Consider the following 13,394-nt stretch of genomic DNA (forward strand, 5'->3'; position numbering starts at 1 on the left):
TGTTAATAATCCTTCATCACTTTCTTATTGCAATGCTTCATCTTTGGACTTTAGCACTCTGAGCACTCCAAATGTTTCACATGCTTGTGTTGATAGTTCTTGCATATCATGTAGAAATTGCTTGACTAAATCTTATGATGATATGTTTACTATGTCTTGTTTCCATGATAAAAATGCATATATTTCCTCGAATTGTTATGCTAACAATGTAGAGGAAACCCAACACTCCATGGAACAAGATGTGGTCTTGAATGGTGCTTCAAGGGATCCTACATCACCATCTATTGCATTTTGCCTTATGGCCAAGGCTTCAAAGGTATCTCCCACTTTGAATCCCAATATATCTTGTGATGATATTGATGATGGCAAGAGTGATGATGATTTTGATTATGATGAAGAGAATGATGATGTTGCCTCCTTAAAAATTAAGGGGGAAATGATTTATAAAGCTCTTCTTAAGAATAAAATTGCTCGTTCCAACTTCATGGAAATAATGTCTATTGCAATTGAGGGCAAGAAATATATTGATGAGTTGGAATCTCGTCTTGAGGAGCATGAGGTCACCATTGATAAAATGGAAGGTCATGAGCGTGATTACGCTAATGAGATTGCGGACCTCTCTCAAGCTCTTGATCTTGAACAAACCACCAAGGAATCTCTTGAGGAGACTTTTGCTCTAGAATTATCTAGAGTGAAGGAATCTCATGATAGAGCTCTTGAGGTGGCCAATGTTTTTGAAACTAAAAATGCTAAGCTTGAAGTTGCTCATGCTAGACTCCTTGAGGATTTTGAGCACCTCGAAAATGGCTCAAGGGTCATCAAGGGTGAGCTCATCAAACTCACCGAGTCTCATGATCAACTTGAAGCTTCTTGTTTAAAAGAGCTTGCCAAGTTGTCCTCTCCTATTGTTGTTAATGATGATGCTTGTGCTACTAATTCTATTACTTGTGAAGCATCCATTTTGAAGGAGAACGTTGAGCTACGGGCTCAACTTGAGTTGCTATCTAGCAATTATGGGAAATTGGAAGAAAGCCATGAAAAGCTCTCAAGCTCTCATGATGATCTTATAGTATCCCATAATGTGCTAAAGATAGCTCATGAGGCCATGCTTGCTAAGGTAACATCTAGTGGGCCTCATGTGGATACTAGCACTACTTCTAGTCAAAATGCTATATTGCCATGTGCTAGTCCTTGTAATTCATCCACTCACAATATTGGTACATCTTGTGATGAATTGCTTTCCTTGCCTTGTTGCTCTAACGATGAAGCTTATACTTCCTCTAGTACTTGTGTTGAGACTAACCATGTAGAGGAAATCAAAGAGCTCAAGGCCCAAGTCACTTCTTTGAAGAAAGACTTGGAAAAGAGTCATGAAGGGAAATCCACACTCAACAATATCTTGAGTGTGCAAAAATCCCCCAATGACAAAGGTGGACTTGGATTCAACTCCAATAAGAAGAAGTCCAACATGATCAAGAAGAAGGGCCAAGAACAAGTCAAGAATTCGGCCAAGATTGTTTGCTTCAAGTGCAAAGTAGAAGGGCGTCATGTTAGATCTTGCCCATTGAAGAAGAAGCCCATTAGTGACAAGCAACAAGGGAAGCGGCCACAAGTACACTCTCATTCTCAACCTCAAGTTGAAGAAAAGCCTCTTCCCAAGAAGACTCAAGCTTATGCTTCTCAAGTTGAGAAATCAAGTGAGAAGAAAGTGAAGAGTAGACGTTGCTACCTATGTCGCGAGAAAGGTCACCTCGCCTCTTCATGCACTAGTGGTAACTTATACAACCCAATTATTATTGATGATGTCTATTCTCTTGGGAAAGATAAGGTTGGCAATGTGGTTGCCAAGTTTGTTGGTACTCAAAGTGGTTTGAAGCAAAGAACCATTTGGGTAGCCAAGCCTATTGTGACTAACCTCTTAGGACCCAACTTGGTTGGGGACCAACAAGCTCAAACTTGATCAATAGGTGATGATGGAGGTCATTGGAGAATTGGCTACATTATGAAGAATTAAGGGGACTTCATCATTCTTATTGTCTCAAGCCAAGTCAATTGAATCATCAAGATTATATCTTATATCCAATGTGCCTCCTTGCGGTAACTTGTACCTCAATTGCTTACATTGAAAGTTACTTGCCCCCTTGCATGTTTTGGTTTTGTTCCTTGCATGTGTTTGTATATGTTGTGCTTCCAACTTGATTATCTTGAGCAATCAAGTATGTGTGTGTTGGTTTGCACATCATGTACGTGTGTGTCATGCGTTGAGCCTTTTGCATATTGTTTATTTCTTAGTTGGCTCTTGTGAGAGATTAATGGAATATCCCATTATGGGGGAGTGATGTGCTTTGTGCACTTCACAATCCTATAAAGGTGGGTACATGGGGAATACCACTTAGTATTGATATTGCAAGCTTATCTAGTCACTATGTGGTATGTCTTCTCATGAGAAATTCAAATTCTAAATAGTCCATTAATTATCTCTTGTTGGATCCTTTAATTGCCTCTTGTCTATCTTTAATTGGTATCACATTATGGGGGAGTAATATGCTATGTGTATATTACTAGCCTAGAAAATGTGTACATTTGAGATATTGTCATCTAGAGTTGATATTGTAAATTATCTTGTTCCTAGGTGGCATGTTAGCTCTACAAGTTGCAATTTGCTTGTTGTTTGGTGTGAAGATGATGTTGGATATCCTTGATATCTACCACCGGGAACTATTTCCATTTACTTCTTGTCTTTTGACAATTGGTACTCACTTTTGTGGTAGAATTTATTGATCGTCTTTACATTGGCTTGTGCCTTTATTTGCCTTTTATCTTGCCAAGGAATGTATCAACTCCATTTGTCTTCCATACCACTTGTGGATCTTGTTTATTTCTTGATCTTGTCTAGTGTTTTCTAGATATAGTGAAAGTGGTGATCCCACCTTGTGCATTTTGTATTCAAATGCAAATTCTCTATAATGCACTAGTCGTGGGGGAGCTATCCTATTTTCTATAAAAGACTCATCGTGCGATCCTTATCAAGCGTGTGTTGGTGGAAGGCAAGCCGTTTTCGTTTTGGTACTTTGTGCCATCATGAAACTTTGTAGAGAGCTTGGTTTGTTTGGAACCATCCTCTCTTTTGGGGGTTTGATATCCTTTATTTAGTGGGTATCAATGGATATCTCATTCCTTGATGTATCTTTTATTGATATCCTCCAAGTGATGATTTATTCATTTGGTATCTTGTCTTCACTTGGTATTTCTTTGTCATTTGGTATCGGTTCTTGAAAGTCTTGAGCATGCATATTAACTTCGTGTAGTATCTTTGGCATGCTTTCTTTCTTTGACCCAATATATAGGGGAAACTCCACCAAGTCTCAAATTGGATGAGATGTGCATGAAATTCATTTTCGTATCTATATGCACATTTTTATGTGGAGTTTGTCCTATGTATTGTTGGTTCTCTAACTCTTTGGTCCCAATGAGTTTGGGTACCATTTTGTTTGTGTTGTTGTTCTAGGAACAATTGGAGATACATTGGATGCTCGGCTCACTCACAAGGAAGGTGTTGTCATCATGTGCTTATTGGAGTCGAGCTAGGATGATCAATGAACTACTATCTACCTTCAATTGGTATCTACTACATCCTTCCAATGTTAACTCGGTAACAAGTATCTTCATATTCTCCATGCACACATTTCTTGCATCAACCTTGTGTAGGTTGTATCATGGCATGTTATTCATTCATTCTTGTGATACGTGTTCCCTTTCTCAAAGCATCCCAACAATGATCTCTTGTTGCTAGTTGTGATGTCTGATGGGTGTGTGGTAGGAATTCATTTATATTCAATAAGACCATATCTAGCCATGTGCTATGCTTCCAAGCAAATATCTTATTGGTATATGTATGACCTCCCTTTGGATATCTTGTTCCTCGTGTTGTAACTATTTCGGGTGTACATCCTTCTTTGTAGATATATATCATCATGATTTCGTCTACCTAGAATCTTATACACTTGAGATAAGTTGCATATCTAGTTGATATCCTTTCTTTCACGTCCACCTTGTCTTTCTTATGTTATTTCTTTGGTGGCTCCGTGAAAGCTTTTGCCTTGAGTGCGTGTCTTCTATCGTTGCATCTTGATGCACTCTTGTGTGGTGAAGATTATTTTCCTCATGCTTATCTTTACGAGGCTTTTGCCATCTTAATTGGTATCCCGCGTCTTGATGAGGCTTTCATCTTCTATCTTCACGACGGGTTGTCACAAGCATATGTTCTTTATATGCTTATTAGTAAGCTTGTGAACCCATTTGTAGTTGTGTGTGGGAATGATAGGCCTTGCACCGTGTGCCTCAGTCTTTCAAGACTTTATTGATGCTTAATGCTCATCCATACTTTAGTCTTCTCAAGTGTTTTGCCTTGACTCACACACATCATTTTGGTTGAGCCCTTTCTTAAGTTGCCTATTTTACGTGTTGCTCAACCATGTGTTTGTTGCAAGTACTAGGTTTAGTTTCCTATATGCTTATGCTCACCTGCACTTGTTGTAAGTTTCTATTGATTTTGGGGAGCTGTGATCCTGTTTTGTGCACTTTGTATCAAATACAAAAATTCTTTATGTGTGCACAATCAATGGGAGCTTCTCTAGTTTCTTTAGAAACATCCTTTGCTCATATCATAATATCTTTATTCTTGTGGCACGTAGGATGTTTTGGTCTAGTGTTCAATTGATATCCGTTGATTACTTGCTCATTTTGGTATCTTCTGAATTGCTTGTGTCTCTCTTGTATGTCTTTGTGCATATCTTCCTTTAACAATCTTGGCCTCCAATATAAGTTTGGTTTTCTCCAAAGTATTACCTTTGGATATGTTTATGGCATTCCACCTCTTGTTGAGAAATACACAACTTATGGAGGAACACAATTTATATTGGCCTTCTAAGCTTTTCGCCATTTTGGCAATCGATTACCATGGGGGAGAAGTTCAGAGTTTGTGGATAAGTTAGAGAGTTTTTTCTTCTTGCTTTGGGTTTTGTACTAAGCATTTGGCATCTCATACACATGCATTATTGGTTTTTTGCATTTGCATGGGATAAAAAATTCCTTTATATAAACTCTCTGAAAGTGGATTGTCATCAATACCAAAATGGGGAGATGAAAGGACATGCGTGCCCCCATGTGTGTTTTGGTAATGATGGACAATCTCTATGGACTAACGGTTGCCTTGAATTATATTTGAAGGCATTTGTCCATAGATTGTCTTGAAGTCCATGTGTTGGTTTCAAGGAGTTTATGAAGGAATGGGGACCAAAAAAGGTGTTTTTCTCAGGAATATCCAAAAGATTGGGTCATGTGTGAGTTGAGCTTATTGCAAGCATGTCTTAAGAAGAAGATTGTGTGAATCATTTCAATGTTTACCTTCAAGACATCATCCAAATGAAGAGAGTTGGGAAAGATTCAATGTTGATCAAGACCTAAGTCAAGAGTGAATCAAGTGATCAACTCACAAAGTAGAAGAAGTACCGAGAGGGATCAAGTGATCCCATGGTATGGTAAGCATTGTCCATTACGCTTTGTGTACTAACGCATGGTCTACGTGAGAGTTCTTTGTGGGGTTAGGTATGTTTCCATGGTCTTGCGTCAAGAGGAAGATCTCATACAACCCATGGAGGATGACATCAAGTGGTGATCGTTATCAAGTTTGCAGTGTGCAAGTTCAAGTGGAGCAACTCGAAGAGTGGCTCACCCATAATGGAGTATGGGGGAGCAATCAAGCTTGAAGCTTGCCGTCCATTGTGGTGTCAATGGAATTGTGAAGATGTGCCAAAGAGTGGCTCACCCATAGTGGAGTATGGGGGAGCAATCAACTAGTCTTCATCGAGCCAACACAATCAAGAAAGGTGGTCCAACTTGAGGAAGTCAAGATCATCATCATCTAGCTCAACTGGACTATGTGCAAGGCAAAGGTTTGCCCTTGATAGGTTTTCTATTTTACCGGTCTCATAGTGGTAGTTGGGAGACCGGGTTGTAGGATCGATTGCCGTACTATCAAGGGGGGCTCTCTAGGGAGTAGCTTGATCGTATCATTCGTCGAGAGCTCAAACCATTGCATCCTTGCATCATATTTCTTGGTTCTTGTTTTGTTTCATTTGTGAGTCTTAGAGCTTATGGTCATCTTGATGACAAGCTTGAGTTCATCGAAAACGGAGTTCGCATGCATCTTCTATGATATTTTCGGTGTTGGGGGTTTTACCGGTCTTATCCGAGGAAGGGTTCTCACCATTTTATTATGGTCCTTTTCTCATTTGCTTATTATTGATATTTCTCTCAAGATTGTGTTAGCCCTTGTCATTATCTTTCCATCAAACTTGGTTTCGTTGAATTCGGAGCTCGTATGCGAAAGTTGTGGCTGTTTTGATATTGCCTGTTTTACACAGAGAGGTTGTACCGCCCCATGGAGAGGTTGTACCGCTTGACCGGTACAACCGGTGTTTGGAGCGGTTGTACCGCTCAGAATTGGTCCGGAGGTTGTACCGGTCATGTACCGCTCTACCACCGGACTGGTCTCTGTTGTTGTGCGGTTGTTGGGCGGTTGTGGGCCGGTTGTACCGCTTATTGCCTATTACCGATTGTACCGGTGCTCATAGAGGTTGTACTGCTCCTATGTTATTCTCTACATAACGGGCAGATTCGTGGGGACCTATTTAAGGGGGTCTTCTTCCCCAATGGTTCCCCATCTCTTGAGCTTGTTTTTGCCCCATTGTTGACCTTCTTTGAGCTTGCTAACTCTCAATCCCTCATGGATTCTGCTAGTTTTTGAGGGAAAGAGAGAGGAGATCTAGATCCACATTTCCACCAATCACTTCTCCTCTATGTGAGGGGAACCCCTTGGATCTAGATCTTGGAGTTCTTGGTGTTCTCTGTCTTGTTCTTCCTCCCATTTTCCCTCCCTAGCATTAGTTGCTCCGGATGGGATTTGAGAGAGAAGGACTTGGGCACTCCGTGTGCCCCTTGCCATTGCATTTGGTGCATCGGTTTGAGTTCTCCACGGTGATACGTGGAAGTGAAGTTTGAGAAGCTTATTTCTCTTGGGTGTTTGGGCACCCTAGAGCTTGTTCCTCTTGGGTGCCTTGGCGCCCTAGACGGTTGGTGTGTTCGGAGCTCAATCATTATGGTGTAAAGCTCCGGGCAGGCATCGGGGTCTCCAATTAGGTTGTGGAGATCGCCCCGAGCAATTTGACGGGTACCGGTGACCGCCCCAAGGGTTGCCAAAGTGTACGTGTTCGGTGACCGCCCCCAAGGGTTGCCATTTGTACGGGTTCGGTTCGATGACCGCCCTCAAGGGTCCCTTAGTGGAATCATGGCATCTTGCATTGTGCGAGGGCGTGAGGAGATTACGGTGGCCCTAGTGGCTTCTTGGGGAGCATTGTGCCTCCACACCGCTCCAAACGGAGATTAGCATCCGCAAGGGTGTGAACTTCGGGATACATCGTCGTCTCCGCGTGCCTCGGTTATCTCTTACCCGAGCTCTTTACTTATGCACTTTACTTTGTGCTAGCCATATTGTTTCTTGTCATATATCTTGCTATCACATAGTTGCTTATCTTGATTAGCATAAGTTGTTGGTGCACATAGGTGAGCCTAATTGTTTTAGGTTTTGTGCTTGACAAATTAACCACTAGGTTTATTCCGCATTTGTTCAAGCCTAAATCGTAATTATTTTAAACACCTATTCACCCCCCCTCTAGGCGACATCCACGATCTTTCAAGCATCCAGGTTCCGCTATTGGTTATTGACCGAAGAGGTGTCTCGGTCATGTCTACATAGTTCTCGAGCCCGTAGGGTTCGCACGCTTAACGTTTGGTGATAATTTGTATTATATGAGTTATGTGATTCGATGACCGAATGTTGATTGGAGTCCCGGATGAGATCATGGACATGACGCGGAGTCTCGAAATGGTCGAGAGGTAAATATTCATATATAGGACGATAGTATGTGGACACCGGAAGTGTTCCGTGGGTACCGGGTACGTATCGGGTCACCGGAAGGGGTTCCGGGCAACCCCCGGCAAACTATATGGGCCTAATGGGCCAAGAGAGGGACAGACCAGCCCCTAAGGGGCTGGTGCCCCCCCCCCCCAATATGGGCTAACCAAATAGGAGTAGAAAAGGGGAAGGAGGAAAGGAAAAAGGGAATAGGATTCCCCCTTCTCCCTCTTCCCTTCCTACTCCGAATAGGAATAGGAAAGGGGGAAGCCGAATTGGCAGGACCCCAAGTAGGATTCCTCCTACTTGGGGTGCCCCCTTGGCTGCCTCCCCTCCCCTCCAACCTATATATATGAGGGGGGCACCGCTAGAACACACAACAAACATTGTTAGCCGTGTGCGGCGCCCCCTCCACAGTTTACGCCTCCGGGCACATTCACGTAGTGCTTAGGCGAAGCCCTGCGCGGATCACTTCACCATCACCGTCACCACGCCGTTGTGTTGATGGAACTCTCCCTCGACACTTTTCTTGATCAAGAGTTCGAGGGACGTCATCGAGCTGAACGTGTGCAGAACTCGGACGTGTCGTACGTTCTGTACTTGATCGGTCGGAATGTAAAGAAGTTTGACTACATCAACCGCGTTTTCAAACGCTTCCGCTTTCGGTCTACGTGGGTACGTGGACACACTCTCCCCCTCTTGTTGCTATGCATCTCCTAGACAGATCTTGCGTGAGCATAGGATTTTTTTTTGAAATTGCATGCTGTGTTCCCCAACATATTTATCCCTAAGTGGTTTTCGTGATTGATGACAATGCTTTTGTGGACTAATCGTGTGCATTAAACATTGCAGATATTCCTCCCTATGGCACAAGACAATTTCTACCCCTCGGTGTTTACAAGAAAATACGGTGTTTTTTTTCCTTCGTTTCATTTTCAGTGGACTTGAGTCATAGGATATATCGTACTATCAAGAGGGGGTCCGTATCGGAAAGATTTGGGTGGAATCATCACGTACACATATCCCTTGCACCCCTGGTTCTTTCCCGCTTCTTTGGAGTGTCCTTCCTGTGTGTTGGAGTGGCTTGGGTTGGAGCCAGCGGTAGTACCGCCTGTGTAGGCAGGCGGAAGTACCGCTCCAGTACCGATGTACTACCGCCTCGATTCGGGCCTCGGGTTTCTCATGTCGGGTTCAGTGGTAGTTCCTCTGGCCTACAACCGCTGACCCTTCTAGGCCCAACCGACAGCGGCAGTAGGAGCGGTAGTACCGCGCCTACCACCGCTGCTAGTACCGCTCGTGGCGTTCTCATATTTGACCCTCCCCTTGTGCTCTCGTAAGTTGCTGAGCGTTGGTCCCAGCGGTAGTACTGCTGGTTTAAGCGGCAGCATCACTGTGGAAAGCGGTAGTACCGCTCTTCTGAGTGGTAGTACCGCGCGCTGCGGGCTGAGCATGTGGATGACGGTTGGATCTTGTCCCCCACTATAAAAGGGGGTCTTCTTCAAGAAGATTCACCTCTTCCTCCCCCAAACTCTATTGTTGCTCCAAAGCCCATTTTCGTCTGATCTCTCTCCGTAGCCAATCAAACTTGTTGATTTTCTAGGGATTGGTTGAGAAGGCCCCGATCTACACTTCCACCAAGAGAAATTTGTTTTCCCCCACTAATCCCTTGCGGATCTTGTTACTCTTGGGTGTATGAGCACCCTAGACAGTTGAGGTCACCTCAGAGCCACATTCCATTATGGTGAAACTCCGCGGTGTTGTTGGGAGCCTCCAATCAAGTTGTGGAGATTGCCCCAACCATGTTTGTAAAGGTTCGGTCGCCGCCTTCAAGGGCACCACTAGTGGAACCACGACATCTCACACTGTGTGAGGGCGTGAGGAGAATATGGTGGCCCTAGTGGCTTCTTGGGGAGCATCATGCCTCCACACCGCTCCAACGGAGACGTCCTTCCCCTCAAAGGGAAGGAACTTCGGTGATACATCCTCGTCTTCGCCGGCTCCACTTGTGGTTATCTCTTACCTTTACTTTGTTCAAGCTTTACTTGTGTTCTATCCTTTGGTTGCACTTGTTGTAGTTGTTGTTAGCATCATATAGGTTGCTCTCCTAGTTGCACATCTAGACAACCACTTGTAAAAACATACTCTTGGGTGGTGAAACCCTTAAAAAGAGACGAGGCTTTGATACCAATTGAAAGGATCGATATGGTTGACTAGAGGGGGTGAATAGGAAACTACCAATTTTTAGCTTTTCTTAACAAATTAGGTTTAGCAACAAATAGGTTGTCTAGATGTGCAACTAGGTGAGCAACCTATATGATGCAAACAACAACAACAACAACAAGTGCAAGGAAAGGATACAACACAACACTAGCTTGCACAAAGTAAAGGGGAGAGATAACCACAAGTGGAGCCGGTGGAGACGAGGATGTGTTACCGAAGTTCCTTCCCTTTGGGGGAAGTACGTCTCCGTTGGAGCGGTGTGGAGGCACAATGCTCCCCAAGAAGCCACTAGGGCCGTCGTATTCTCCTCACGCCCTCAAACAATGCGAGATGCCGTGATTCCACTAGTGGTGTCCTTGAAGGCGATGACCGAACCTTTACAAACAAGGTTGGGGCAGTCTCCATAACTTGATTGGAGGCTCCCAACGATACCAAAGAGCTTCACCACAATGGAATGTGGCTCCGAAGTGACCTCAACCATCTAGGGTGATCAAGCACCCAAGAGTAACAAGATCCACAAGGGATTAGTGGAGGGAATCAAATTTCTTTTGGTGGAAGTGTAGATCCGGGCCTTCTCAACCAAACCCTAGAAAATCAATAAGTTTGATTGGTTAGGGAGAGAGATTGGGCAAAAAAGAGCTCTGGAGAAACAATGGAGTTTGGGGGACGAAGAGGTGAGTCTTCTAGGGGAAGAAGACCCCCTTTTATAGTGGGGGACAAATCCAACCGTTAAGCATCATACAGTCCGCAGACGAGCGGTACTACCACCCTACGAGCCGTAGTACCGCTCCTACGAGCAGTACTACCACTCCTTACAGGATACACGGGAGAAAGAAGAAACATGGGAGAAGAATAGAGGAATTGGCGGTGGTAGCCGCGGTAGTAGGAGCGGTACTACCGCCTATGGGAGGTACTACCGCTTCAACTACCACTGTTACAACAGCCCCTTTTCTGGGAACAAACGAGTAGCACGGTAGTAACCCGGAGGCACCACCATAAAACCCGACATGATAAAACGAGGCCCTAGCCATGAGCGGTAGTACGAATGGTGGTTACAGCAGTACGACCGCTGCACCCAGCGGTACTACCTCTTTTGGCTCTTCTCCCCTACTCCGATCCAAACGGGGAACAACTCCAAGGAACGGAAGGGGACGATAGGTGCAAGGAGAGTGTATGTGTTGATTCCACCCAAACCATTCTGATGCAGACCCCCTCTTGATAGTACAGTTTTCCCTACGACTCAAGTCCACCAGAAAAGAAACACAGGAAAGAAAACCATCTTCTCTTGAAACTCTGAGGGGCACGAATCGTCTTGTGCCATATGCTTGATAGTCTGAAAATCTCAATGCACATGATTAGTTTGCAAACATGTTGTCATCAATCACCAAAACCACTTAGGGAGAAATATGCCCTAACATATGAGCATGATCCTTTCTTTGCGACCCCTCTTGCCAATTGTCAAACTAACAGTTGTTTGGGAGAGATTCTATTTCAAAGATAGTTATCTTTTGCGTGCGGACAAACTTTGTGTCCCCGAGAGTTCTTTGTGTTTGATCCTCTTGCAAGATTCACATGGTGGAGGACTCATGGGACACTTTGGACGTGAAAAGACATATATGCTACCCTTGCCCACAAGTACTTTTGGCCAAGGATGTTTCATGATATGGGATGCTTCGTCAACCGTTTCTCCAGATGCCGCAAAGCTAAGTCCAAAGCACAATCTCATGGTCTTTACATGCCTTTACCAATTCCATATGCACCTTGGGAGGACATAATCATAGATTTCATACTTGGTTTTCCTAAAGCTAGAGATGGAAAAGACTCAATATTCGTGGTGTTGATATATTTTCTAATGACACATTTTATTCCATGTCACAAGAGCGAAGATGCTTCAAATATTGCAATTCACTTTTATATAGAAATTTGTGTCTTCATGGAGTGCCAAAGACAACCGTCTCCGACCGCAACATCAAGTTCTTGAGTTACTTTTGGAAGACACTATGCACCAAGCTCAAAATCAAGCTCATGTTCTCTTCGGCATATCATCCTCAAAATGATGGCCAAATGGAGGTGATGAACCGGACGTTCTTCACTCTACTTAGAGTGCTCATCAAGAAGAACATCAAAGAATGGGAGGAGTGCTTGCCCATCACCTAGTTTGTCTACAACCGTGCAAGACACTCGACTAATACCAAGTCTCCCTTTGAAGTGGTCTACTATTTCAACCCTTTGTTCCCATTGGTCATCCTACCACTTCCACTACAAGAGCACACCAATTTGGATGCAAAGTGCACGAGCCAACTGCATGAACAAAATGCACGAAGACACGAGGCTCACCATGGAGCGTCAAGTGCACCGGCATGCATCCAAGATCCACACCGGCAAGAAGCCCATGGTATTCAACCTTCTGAATGACCTCTTCCTAGAACAACATAGGTCGAAGATACTACCCTGAGCAGATGGCCCATTCAAGGTGATCCAACGCATCAATGACAATGCTTACAAGATTGATATTCTGCTCGACAAGTACTTCATGAGTGACATCTTCAATGTTCCGGACTTGGCACCTTACCATGGTGATGAAGATCAGGATCCGAGGGTGGATATTTCCCCGGGAGGGGGGGTGTAGAGCACCAAATGGTCATCCCCATGGCTACCACCACCCAAGCGCCAAGTGGACCATTGACTAGAGCTCGTGCATGAGCTATTGAAGCCAAGGTCACCTCTCTCCTCTTTGAGCTCTCTATGTATACAAGTGAGATATGGCTACTACCTCAAGCGAAAACCCTTTACATACTTAGATAAGAAGGACTTCATGGAGGAGCAATGGAGCAAGGCCAACCAAGGGCAAAAGCAGAGCAAGGAGGAGAAGAAGAGCAACTCTTGCGCATGCCCGAACGTCTGGACTCCTACCCGGATGGTCCAACTACCAATCTGGATGTTCGGCAAGGCAATAGTGGATTTACGATGAAACTGGACCATCCGGCCATTGTTGGGCAGTCCGGCCCTACGTGCGTGCAGTTCGCTATGTATCCCACTCTCTCGCCCTTAATCCAACATAGACTATAAATAGACACCCCTCCTCCTTTCAAGGACTAGCAAAGTACAGTTAGACATACTGAGAGAGCTTTGCTCTTTGTATCTCCTCCTAGAGGAACAAGCCCTCCATCTTGGGAGAAGGATCTCTCAAGATCACAAG

The sequence above is a fragment of the Triticum urartu genome, chromosome 2, assembly GCF_003073215.2.
Source record: "Triticum urartu cultivar G1812 chromosome 2, Tu2.1, whole genome shotgun sequence".
Classification (NCBI taxonomy): domain Eukaryota; kingdom Viridiplantae; phylum Streptophyta; class Magnoliopsida; order Poales; family Poaceae; genus Triticum; species Triticum urartu.